The 12,340-nt window shown below is 40.4% G+C and overlaps 1 protein-coding gene across 4 annotated transcripts in view; it reads left to right on the forward strand.

Annotated features, from left to right (window-relative positions):
- Positions 1-12,340, forward strand: part of LOC147031219 (uncharacterized) — a 196,862-nt gene that overhangs the window by 72,109 nt on the left and 112,413 nt on the right. The gene's annotated exons all lie outside the window — the stretch shown is intronic.

Consider the following 12,340-nt stretch of genomic DNA (forward strand, 5'->3'; position numbering starts at 1 on the left):
CCCCACCTATCCCCTTCCCTCCCATATAAGCAACTTACTGATTGAAGCACTTCTCCCCCCCCCCCAACATAATCACAGTCCTTTCATATTTTCATTATACTCAAAGAGTGAACAAATGAATATTTTTTTCATGTTCTACTTTGGGGAATAACTTAATTTTCTGATAACATTCATTTCCATCGAGTATATTCACAAAGAATAACTTGGAACTTGGTTCTTGGTGTAAGTATCTTTGTTGAGCAAATATGAAATGATAAACTTCTCTTCATGCTCTTGTCTGACTCATTTTATTTTCATGTTAAAATGAGTCAGACAAGCTCCCTTGACTGAACCAAGCCCCAAAGCCCAAAGTCATTTCCTTCATGAGACACACCCGAAAAAACCCATTGTTTTCTCATTTCATTGACGTCATCAACTTTCCTATTTAATACCAAACTCGACCTTAGTATGTTTTATTCAGAATATGGAGTGTTCAGATGATTACTCCAACCTTGCAGATCAATCGTTTTTGTATCCACTTCCTGGATTATAACTAAACTTCTCATTTTTCTCTGTGATATTAAACAAGGAAAAATAAGTTTCCAAAGACAATAAAGACGCCTCATATTCTATTGTTGCATCTTGTTGTCGTGGATATGGAAATGAATGTGTGGTCGCTTGTTGTGAAATTAAAAATAAGGATTGTGCTTCTCATCTTTTGTAATATGAAATAAAATATCTTTGTGTTGACATTTATTAATTATTTTCATGTTCATCAACTTGTCTAAAATGGCTGTTGCTTCATTAAAACAATTGTTATTTCCAGCCTTCTTTCTACCTTACAACAACAACAACAACAACAACAACAGTCAACTAATGTGATGGATCATTTGGAAGAAAACTAACACCTGAACCAAGCCTACTTAAAGCCTGAATAATGTGTTTCTCCTTCTCATTCTTCCTACTTTTACCAGATATATTGACCCTGTAATTAAGAGAGTCCAGCAAATCAATATATACTCCATCATCCTTATTTTTCATATCCAATGGTTTATCAAAATACTATGATTCATCCCTCACAGTTGAACCTTGTCTTCCATCTTTTGTTAGAAGAAACATTAATCTTGGAGTTAGTTTCACAGAGGGTTGAGCAGAACTCAAGAACCTTAATTCATCATTAAATATCAATCCCTTTTCTTGAACAAGATGAAATATTGCTGGTTGTTCTGTTGGAATGAGTCCTGCTTTGGTTTTTGAATCTGCTGAATATTCATTGTTTTTAAGAGCCTTCACAATATCATCATGGTTTTGATTAATCTCTTCCACTTGTTGAAATAATCCTTCATCTTCATATTCTAATTCTCCTATCTATCTATAATTCCAGCAATCTCTGTGTGTCTGTCTGCGACCGCTGTTTCTTGACAACCACTGGTCCGATCTCATTGAAACTTGCCAGGTATATTGCTGAGGCCCTGCGGATGTGCCTTTTCAAGGTTTGATATTAATCGGACAAGTGGTTCCCAAATTTTGGCCATTTATTTACCAAACCAAAATCTGCTTGGAAATCTGCTAACATCACTGCCCTGCATAAAAAAGGTGCAAAAACAGATCCCTGTAACTACAGACCAATCAGCCTTCCCCCAATCATCAGCAAGGTGATGGAATCCATCATCGCTTCAGACATGAAATCCTTCCTCTTCTCCAATGGCTTTATTTCCAATCATCAATTTGGTTTCAGACCAGGTCACTCTACCCTGGATATGCTGCTTCTGCTCTCCCATCAATGGATGGAGGTCCTCAATGCCAGACAGGAAATCCGAGCCATATCCCTGGACATATCATGTGCTTTTGACACAGTCTGGCACCCTGCCCTACTCACCAAACTCTCTTCCCATGGTATTCAAGGCCATCTCCACTCATGGCTCGCAGACTTCCTCTCCTGTCGCAGTCAACGTGTGGCCCTAAATGGAGTTCTTTCATCCCCTCTTCCTGTGCAGGCTGGAGTTCCTCAAGGTAGCGTTCTGGGCCCTGTTCTTTTTCTGGTTTTCATCAATGATCTCTCGGACTCTCTGGAAAATCCTCTATTTCTCTTTGCCGACGACTCCACCCTCTGTCGTACCATCTGTCATCCCTCAGACCGGCAAGCAGCAGCTTCTTCACTCACTGCAGATCTGGATAAAATCACAAACTGGTCCAACATGTGGAACATGTCTTTCAATCCAGACAAATCTCACACTCTCACTATGTCTCTTCGAAAGGACCGTTTACAAAACCCCCCCATCCACTTTCTCAACAATCCTCTGGAAGAAGTCTTTTCCTTCAAGCTTCTAGGTCTCACTATCTGCCATGACCTTTCCTGGGAAAGTCACATTTCCAACCTCGCCTCAAAAGCCAGTCGCCGACTGGGAATCCTCCGTCGTGCTAAGTCCTTCCTGGGCCCTCTTGAGCTCCTGACCACTTACAAAGCTTTTGTCCGTAGCCTGATGGAGTACTGCTCTCCCCTCTGGGCTGGTGCTCCTGCCTCCCACCTTTCTCGGCTTCACGCTGTCGAAACCAGGGCATTTAAGATCATCGGCATCTCCCGCAATGAAGCTGAGTCTTTGGGCCTCTCACTCAATCACCGCAGGTTGGTCGGTGGTCTTTCTGTCTTCTACCGACTCCTCTCCAGCCTTGCCCCCCCTGCTCTCTCTGCGATTTGTCCCCACCACATTTCCACAGGGCGCTCAAGGTCCGCCAACAACCCCCTTCTGGTAAAACTACCAAAATTACGAATCACTGCTCATCTTCACTCTTTCATTCCTCTTTTTTCCCGCCTTTGGAATAAACTTCCTCACTCTATTCTTTCCCATTCTTCCCTGCAGGCTTTCAAAACAGCTGTTCACCACCACCTCTTATCTTCCCCCATCCAAATCCTCGATCTTTTCTACCCCCGATAATCCACCCAAGCCCACTTCCTTCATTTCTCCTGCTTTCCTTCCTGAAAGTCCCTGAAATGTCCATCTTCTCTTCGCCATGTTCCCTGTCCCATCCCCATCCCTCTCCCTTCCACAGTTCACCTAATGTGTCTGTTCCCCACTGTTTTGTCCCTTCCACTCCCACCCCTCTTGTCTCATGCCTCCTTGCTGTGAGTTATGTGTTAGCTCTCATACGAGCCTCGACCAAGGTATACAAAAAAAAAAAAAAATAAAAAAACGACAGGACACGGTGCCCTATTCTATTGAATTCTTCCTCCGTCATTTGACTGAAATCTTTTAACATTTGAAGTTTTTTAGGAGTATATTCTATTCTGGGAACTATGGAAGCATCTATAATTTTTTTCTTGGGAAGTTTTTAAAAGTGGTTAAAATTTGTCTTGTTTTCTTTCAAATGCTTCTTCACCCGTTAGTTTCTGTCTGCGCTTCTTCTTTATGTCTTCCTGTTGCAAAACAACTTTTGAAACCATTTCTTGATCTTCCTTAAATCTTCTTAGTAGGGTGAATATACTGAGTCTGGCTCACTTTTCCCCATGTAATGAATGGGGGATTTTCAGCGATTCATATTTCTTTTCCCTCAAAAATAAACCCCCCTTTTTCTCCCAAGGTATATTTTTTGTCTCCCTTTTTAACCAGGGGTACTTTTCAAATAACCAATGCAATAAGATAAATATTTGTTCAAGCAGTAAAGTAGTAATAATGTGATTAGTTAAAGGTGATTCTGAAGAAATATCTGAAACATGTAAGCCGAGGGACACTTTTTCAAATAACCAATGCATATTGTTTAGCTCACTCATTGAACCTATAAACATTTGTTCATTCTCAAATTCCTTCAATAGTTTAATTTTCTTTGCACAATAATCCCCATCTAAAATATTTAAAAACAAAACATTTGAATCTTTATATTTTTTAGGATACCCCTTTTGTGCCATTACGAAATGATAAACTTCTCTTAATGCTCTTGCTTGACCACCTCTTGAGCCACATATCATTTTGAGATTATACTAAATTGTTTTTCCATTGTTCAATTGATAACCATCAAAGTTTTCAGTCCATTCAAGGATATTAATTTTTTTCTTTACATCCTCAAACTTACTAGTTTTTAAATTGATTCGCTTATTTGTTTTATTTACCTTTTGAAATGAGGACGAGAGAAGAACCTTCAGAGTATAGGCTTTATTCCATTTGATTGAAGCCGCTTCTACGGGCACACCAGGAAATACAGACGCAGCAAGGAGTACATAAGCAGTAAGGTACACACGCGCAACTAATCACCGCAAAATAAATCAGTATTATATATCAATCAGTATTCTCACCATTCAATGAGCACCAAGTGAGCCGCCGACATAAAACGACAATGCCCCTGGGACAATCCCCGCGACCGAGCCGAACCGCAGCTTTATCTCTTCTGTGCTCCAGCCGGGCAGCATGTGATCACACGTCACGACCTTCAATTCACCACATTCTCCCCATCTTTAAAATGTAACTAGAGGCCCAGCTAACACACCATGATTACTTCAGCGCTACAGGAGTATACATTTCAAGCAATGCGAACTATCTAAGCTACAGAAGCATACATGCCAAGCAGTGAGGGTTATTTTGAGTTGTAGGAGCATGGTAATGAGCATCGATATATTATGTGACGAGCATATAGGAGCATGAGCATCGAGGATGCCGATAATCCCCTTTACAGATTGAGTCGGCGAGGGGGTATTGTTCGTCGGCCTCTCCGGGAGTAGATGGCGGTTTCACTTGAGGGAGGCTTCCGATCCTCTTGGTGAGCCTCGACTCGTGCCGGAGATGACTCCCCGATCGCTTTCGGGTGGAACACGGTAGCTCCGTCGTCACCCTTCTCGGATGGAGTCCCTGGGGGGGGAACACCTGGGGAGGGGATGTCAGAGGGAGGTGTGCCAGATGGTGGTGTACCTGCGGGAGGAGTGCCTGAGGGAGCCAAATGGCGGACCGACACAGTGTCCCTGCCATCCGGGAGCCTGACATGAGCATACTCAGGATTAGTATCGATGAGTTCGACCTCTTCCACCATGGGTTCATACTTGCTTTGTCGTACCGGGCGTTTCATGAACACGGTTCCGGGTTGGGTCAGCCAGTTGGGCACCGATTGGCCGTCAACATAACGTCGTTGGTGAGTAAACATTCGTTCGTGAGGAGTTGCATTGGTGGACGTGCAGAGCAAAGAGCGTATGGAATTCAGAGCGTCGGGAAGGGTAACCTCCCACCGCTCGGGGCCCAGTCCTCTTGATTTCAATGCCAGAGTTACGGCTTTCCAAATGACTCCGTTATACCTTTCCACCTGCCCATTACCCTGTGGGTTGTAACCCGTCGTTCGACTAGTCGCTATGCCGTGTTCTAATAGGAATTGTTTTAGCCCGGCCGACATGAAACACGGCCCCCTGTCTGAATGTATGTACGAAGGTTTCCCAAACATAGCGAAGAGGTCAGACAGACATTTCGCGACAGTGCCCGAGGTCATATCCGAGCACGGAAACGCGAAAGGGAACCTTGAATACTCATCAACAACAGTGAATATGTATCTGTTGTCTGTCTCGGTCGGCAGGGGCCCTTTGAAGTCAATGTTTAGTCTCTCGAAGGGAGAAGTGGCCTTGATCAGTCTGCCAGAAGCCGCACCATAGAATTTGGGTTTTAGTTCAGCACAAACAGGGCATGAAGCATTCATTTGTTTAATATCTTCAATAGAATAGGGCAGGTTCTGTTTGCGTACGAAATGTGCCATTCTGGTTACCCCCGGGTGGCACAGGGACACATGGAGGTCTTGCAAAGCCCGACTGATTGTCGCCGAGCAGTAGACCCGCGAGAAGGTGTCTGCAGCAGGGTTTTCCCTCCCGGGCCGGTAAACAATGTCGTAACTATAGCAGGCTATGTCTATCCGCCATCTCATAATTTTTTCATTCTTAATTTTCCCGTTATTTTTCCCATCAAACATGAATGCCACGGATCGTTGGTCCGTAACGAGCGTGAAGTGGTTTCCCAGTAAATAATGTCTCCATTTACGCAGCACTTCGACGATGGCGTACGCCTCCTTCTCTATTGCCGAGTGTCTCTGCTCGCTTCCAGAGAGAGTTCTCGAGAAGAACGCGACGGGTCGCCCAGACTGATTAAGCGTAGCAGCTATCGCGTGATCTGAAGCATCTGTCTCCACCACGAAGGGCACCGAGCTATCGATCGATAATACCACGGAATTACTGATATCGTCTTTGAGGTTGTGGAAAGCTGTTACAACAGCGGCATCTGGTGGAAAGTTTTTGCAATGCACTAGGGGATGTATTTTCTCGGAGTATTGCGAAATCCATCTCGCATAGTAAGCGAACATGCCGATCACCCGGCGCATTGTCTGTAGGTCCTGAGGTGGGGGTAGCTCACGAAGTGGGCGCAATCGTTCAGGATCAGGCTTAATTGTGCCGTCGGCTATCGTGTAGCCAAGAAGGTCAATTGACCTTGCCGAGAATACGCATTTCTCGTAGTTGAGAGTCAGATTATATTTTCTAGCAATGCTCAAGAATCTGTCCAGATTCATGTCATGTTCCCCCTGATCCCTACCGCACACTGTGACATTGTCCACGTAAACAAAAGTGTCTTTGAGGTTTTCATCTGAGATGATGTCGTCCATAACCCGTTGGAAGCAAGCTACTCCATTCATGATGCCGAATGGTATCCTCCTGAATTGGAAGAGGCGCCTACCTGCCTGGAATGCGGTGTAAGGTTTGTCTTCCTCTCGGATGGGAATTTGATGATAGGCGCTTCGCAAGTCGATGGTGCTGAATATCTTATAATTGGCCACGCATTCGACCATCTCGTCTATGCGCGGCAGGGGGTAGGCGTCGAGTTGGGTGAAGCGATTGACCGTTTGGGAATAATCGACAACCATTCGTTTCTTATGGTTCTGGCTGCCGGTCACCAACACCTGTGCGCGCCATGGCGAATCGCTCGGTTCTATAATTCCTTCTTCCAGTAATCGCTTGGTTTCTGAAGTGATGAAATTCATGTCAGCAGTGGTATATCGCCGCGATTTGATCGCTATCGGTTTGCAGGCCGGCGACAAGTTAGCAAACAGCTGGGGGGACGTTACCTCTGCGGTAGTCAAGGCATTTAAAATTAGACGAGGTTTGCTTCCTCCAAAGGGTATTTCGACGCTCGTGTGCTGCTTGAGGACATTATGACCCAGAATTACATCTGCGCACAAATCACGAAGCACCAGTACCCTTACATCCCGATGCGTGTACCCTTTTACGTCCAATTCAACATTGCAGTACCCTCGTACGCGGGACTGTAGTGATGTGGCGGCCATGCATACCGTATTGTCTGTCGGGTGGATTTTCCATTTCCTGCCCTTCACTAGCGAGCTGTTGACGAAACTTTCAGAGCTTCCGGTATCAATCAGTGCCTCACCCATATGCCTGTTAATTCGTACGTTGATGATAGCCTTGGATAGATTCCCCGGGGAGGCTGCAGTTAGTTTCTTTTGCGAGTAGAGAGCCGCAGAAGTGGGTTTATTTCTCCTTAGAGTAGATTTACATACCCTGGCATAATGCCCTTTCTTGTCACAGTTCATGCATGTGGCATCTCTGGCGGGGCATTTGTGGCGGAGGTGTCTTTTGTACCCACAAAAGAAACATTTACCAACCGGAGCAGTTGCTGAGGAGTTTGACGTGGCCTGGGTATCCGGCTCCTCGGGTGTTTCTCCATCCCCTGTGTCTGGCTGTGTCTGTGTCAGTGGGGTTCCTTGAGTTCCCACCGTAGCAGCATTCATTAGCAGCATCGGTGTCCCAAATGACTCAGATTGCTGCTGTGCCGTATCCATCGCTCGAGCCTGATCGACTACCTTTTCAAGAGTGGGTTGCGCTTTCTCAAGTAAGCATTGCCGTATGTGGGCTGATCTAAGTCCTTGGATAAATGCCTCCCGGGTCGCTTCCTTTCGGTGTTCCTCGGCGCTTACGGCCCGGAAGCTGCAGTCTTTTCCCAGCTGATTCAGAGCTTGCAGGAACTGATCGATTGTCTCCCCAGCTGCTTGCTTGCGTGTGTTGAGAAGATGTCGTATGTATACCTCGTTCTTGCGCTTCACGTAGAGCGCCTGCAGCACGTCGATCGCTGCTTCGTAAGTGTTGCACTCCGAGAAGAGCCTGTATACGCCGGGCGAGACATGATTCACGAGGGCGGCCAATTCGTCAGCTCCCTCTTCGATGATGGTCAGATAGTGTGAGAAGGAACGGAACCAATGCGACCATTTCATTTCTGAGTCAGTCGCGTTTGGGTCTGCGTCGAACCTCTCTGGTTTGTAGATCTTGTCCATCGTTGGTTGAGAGAGCCGAGAAAACCAAATGGAATAAATTGAAATGAGGACGAGAGAAGAACCTTCAGAGTATAGGCTTTATTCCATTTCATTGAAGCCGCTTCTACGGGCACACCAGGAAATACAGACGCAGCAAGGAGTACATAAGCAGTAAGGTACACACGCGCAACTAATCACCGCAAAATAAATCAGTATTATATATCAATCAGTATTCTCACCATTCAATGAGCACCAAGTGAGCCGCCGACATAAAACGACAATGCCCCTGGGACAATCCCCGCGACCGAGCCGAACCGCAGCTTTATCTCTTCTGTGCTCCAGCCGGGCAGCATGTGATCACACGTCACGACCTTCAATTCACCACACCTTTGTTTTAGTTATTTTTTCAATAAGACTTATTTGATATTTTTCACATTCATTATGTTTTCCATTTATATACCAAGACTGAGATTTTCTCCACTCTCTAGTTTGATTAATACTTGGTTTTACCATTTATATGTTGTGAAAAAACGTGGCGGTAGCCCTTAAAAACCCTAACCCATCTTCCCATCGTTAAAACACAATCTATTCTATACACTCTATCATACAATATCCATATGGAACACAATGTATTCCATTATCTAAAATAAATCTCTTATCATCAAAGGCTCCGAATGCCTTTTTATTTACTTCTTCACTATATATGTTATGTTTATAACTTCTTATTGTATTCATTTTCCTATATTCTTCTTTCTTATTCATCAAACAATTATAATAATTTCTAAAAGTTATTGATTTCTTTATTACATATTTCTTTATTCCCTTTAACCTTTTATCAATCTCATCACCATACTTATAAGCATATGCCTTTGCTCTCAATCCAATAAACTCACTCATTACTTTTCCCCCCAACTCATCCATAAACTTACCAATAACCTTTTCATTCTTTTTGGAAAATAACTCACTCTTCTTACTAAAATTACTTGTAACATATACTACAATATTTTTCTTCATATCTTTATAAACATCATCAGTTTTTATATCTAGGATAAAACTATCAGTGTCCATATACAACAATGAAACATCTTCACCATACTCTTTCTTTAAGCCATTATACAAATAATCATACATCAATATCTTTGATAAATCAAGAATTGCTGTTCCAATATAAATTGGTTTATCCATTACAATACTTTCCTTTTCAATATGAATAGCAGAAAAGTTCTCTGAAAAAATCACTTTCTCTTAAAACTTGGTTTATTTATCAATCTCGAAGCTTCTTTCCAAGATGTTGCAAATCTAATGTTTTGCCTGTTTCTAACATTTTCCATTGTCTTTCCAAAGACAGCATTATTCATCAATTTATAGAATTCCCCTTCAAATTTTACTTTTGTATTTGTTCTCATATCTGTATTGATATGAATTTAATATACTTTTTCATCCAAGGACTTTGTTTAAATTTTAAAACTCTATGAATTTTAGCTACTCTCAATCCTTCTCTCAAAAACTGTTTCAAGCTTCTCTGATGCAAAACATATCCCTCTTTATCATAGAATGTTGTTAATAACTTTTCTGTTGATTTGCCTTTAATATTAAAACTTTTATGATAACCACTTAACCATTCTTTCTTTGGGGTTTCTTTCTCGCATGCAAAAGGAAGGTCTTTATGCTTATTATGAAGATCACTCGGGTACCTCAAATCAACTTCAAAATAATAACCTTCTTCTTCGTCATTCAATTCCTCTTGAGAAGAAATAACAATATTCATCAAAGCCTTTTCATAATCCTTTTCTTCCACCCACTCTAATTTACCATAAGGCAGAGATTGAGACATTGCCCATCCATACAAATTATTAGCATCAAAATACATCAAATAATTACTATCTTTTTCACTGTCATAATTTGGAAGATATTTATTATTTGCTTTAGCATATCTTTTTGAACATACTTGTGATATTCCACCTCTCTTAGAATTCTCAATCATCAAAAGCATATCAACACACTGATTAAATCTATATCTTGTTTTGCCATTTTCAACATTGCACTCCAAGCTAAACCAGGAGCTGTGAAATAGTGGGCAGGATCTAATCCATAACAATTTTTATTATGACAGAGTGATCTAAAAGCTTCAAACACATCAGCTAACAATAAAACATCTGTTTTTAGATACAAATCATGATATTCTCCAAGGTTCTTTATCTTAAATATTTTCCAAATTTCTTGTGCGTGTTTATATTCCTTATCACTTATCTCTTCTTCATAAAGGTTATTATAGAAACTTTCTTTTGAAGGAAGTTGTGTTTCTTTAAATCTCATAAATGAATCCAAATAATCATAAGGATAAATTCCCTTACTTGTAAGAATTTTCTCTTTACTTTGAATTTCATTCCTTGTTTGAATTTCCTCTCGAGTTAGAATTCCCTCTTTAATCAGAATTTCATCTTTAATCAGAATTTCATCTTTAGTTATAATTTCATTCATTGTTTGAATTTTCTTTATAATTAGAATTTCATCTTCAGTTCGAATTTCTTCATTAATTTCCTCTTTAATTTGAATTCTCTCTTTAATCTGAATTTCCTCTTTAGTTAGAATTTCCTCTTTTGGAAAGATTGAATTAAGATTTGGAAAAGACCCCGTGGAGCTTAGATTTGATGCTTGGTAGGCTAGTGGTGTTTCCATAAACTTGTAAGAATATAGAAACCTAATACGAGTTAAAGGTTTTGTGAATATCATTTTTGTAAATGAAATATACTTTTGACTTGTGTTTGTTGTGGCAGAAATATTCCCTGGTGTTTTTGAAAGTTCATTTATAAATAGATGTGTATCATAGTTAGCGCTGTTATGAAGAAAGACTGGAATAAAAGAAGGAAATTTATAATTAAGATTACAACATGAATGAGCGAGACCTCTATATTTACCAGTAAGATGACAATGTGATCCCTAACTTTGGACTGCTCAATTTCCCCCTCACAAATATGACAGATATTGTTCTTTCTAAATTCTAATTTTTCTTCTTCGGTTAATTCCATCGGTTCATTTGTTTCTTTCATTAATTTAGTTAGTCTTATACAATCCTTTTCTAATCATTTTACAAACTGTTGTGAAGGTTTTTTTCCACTATAATGTTCAAGTTTATTTTACTTTTCTCCAACAGATGATTTGCTATAATAACAGAAACCACAAGGAATATGTTTTTGATATTTATTTGTATGTGATTCTTTTGGATTAGGAGAAGCAGTATTTATCTTTTTTAGGATACATTCAAAATCAGCGTACATCACAAATGGGTGCATGATAGATTTATTATAATCTTCAATAGAAATATTTTCACCAGGTTTAGGCATTGTAATTGCAGCTGATTTCTGATTACTACAATATTTTGAATGTTGTTCTAATCGTTAATTTGTATGAAATGAATTAAGACATCGCTTACAAGGATATATTTTGTTTGCTGTTCTGAATACCTGAGAAGAGATTAATCTTGATAAATATTATTGATGGATGTATAATGTGAATTTTTTCCAACACTAAAATATAAAAGATCAATGTGTGTTTCTTCATTTTTATAGTTGTTTGAAATTTTTAATATTTGAACTTTGTTTGTATCCGTTAATCCATTTACATTAATAGAAAGATTATTCTTTTTCTCAAATTTAGGAATATCTGTTAGTGGCATTGGGAATTTAAAATCTTTAATGTCCAAGGTATTCCCATATTTCATATATTGTTTTACTCTTTCTGAATTACAATTTGGTTGATGTAAGTGAGCAAGAACAGACCAGAGAAAATATATTTATTATCATTGTTCTTAATATTAACAACTGCCTTCTTTAGTTTTATTTCTTTTGGTAATGCAATAAAAGAAGAAGCTTTCAGAGGGTTTGATTTTAGAATGTGTATATCCAAAAAGATGATTTTTAAAATATTAAATCCACTTCCCACCACTGTATTATCAACATCCTCCTCTTGTCTTGATAGTTCTTCATAAACCCCACCATTCAAAAAATCTTGAAATGATGTTATAAAATGAAGACTGTTCTCATATAAGGAGTTTGTTCTTCACCTTGTCTTTTCATATTCATTT

The sequence above is a fragment of the Eptatretus burgeri genome, chromosome 3 (assembly GCF_056783735.1).
Source record: "Eptatretus burgeri isolate ZD-2024b chromosome 3, Ebu_testis_v1, whole genome shotgun sequence".
NCBI classification, from domain to species: Eukaryota; Metazoa; Chordata; class Myxini; order Myxiniformes; family Myxinidae; genus Eptatretus; species Eptatretus burgeri.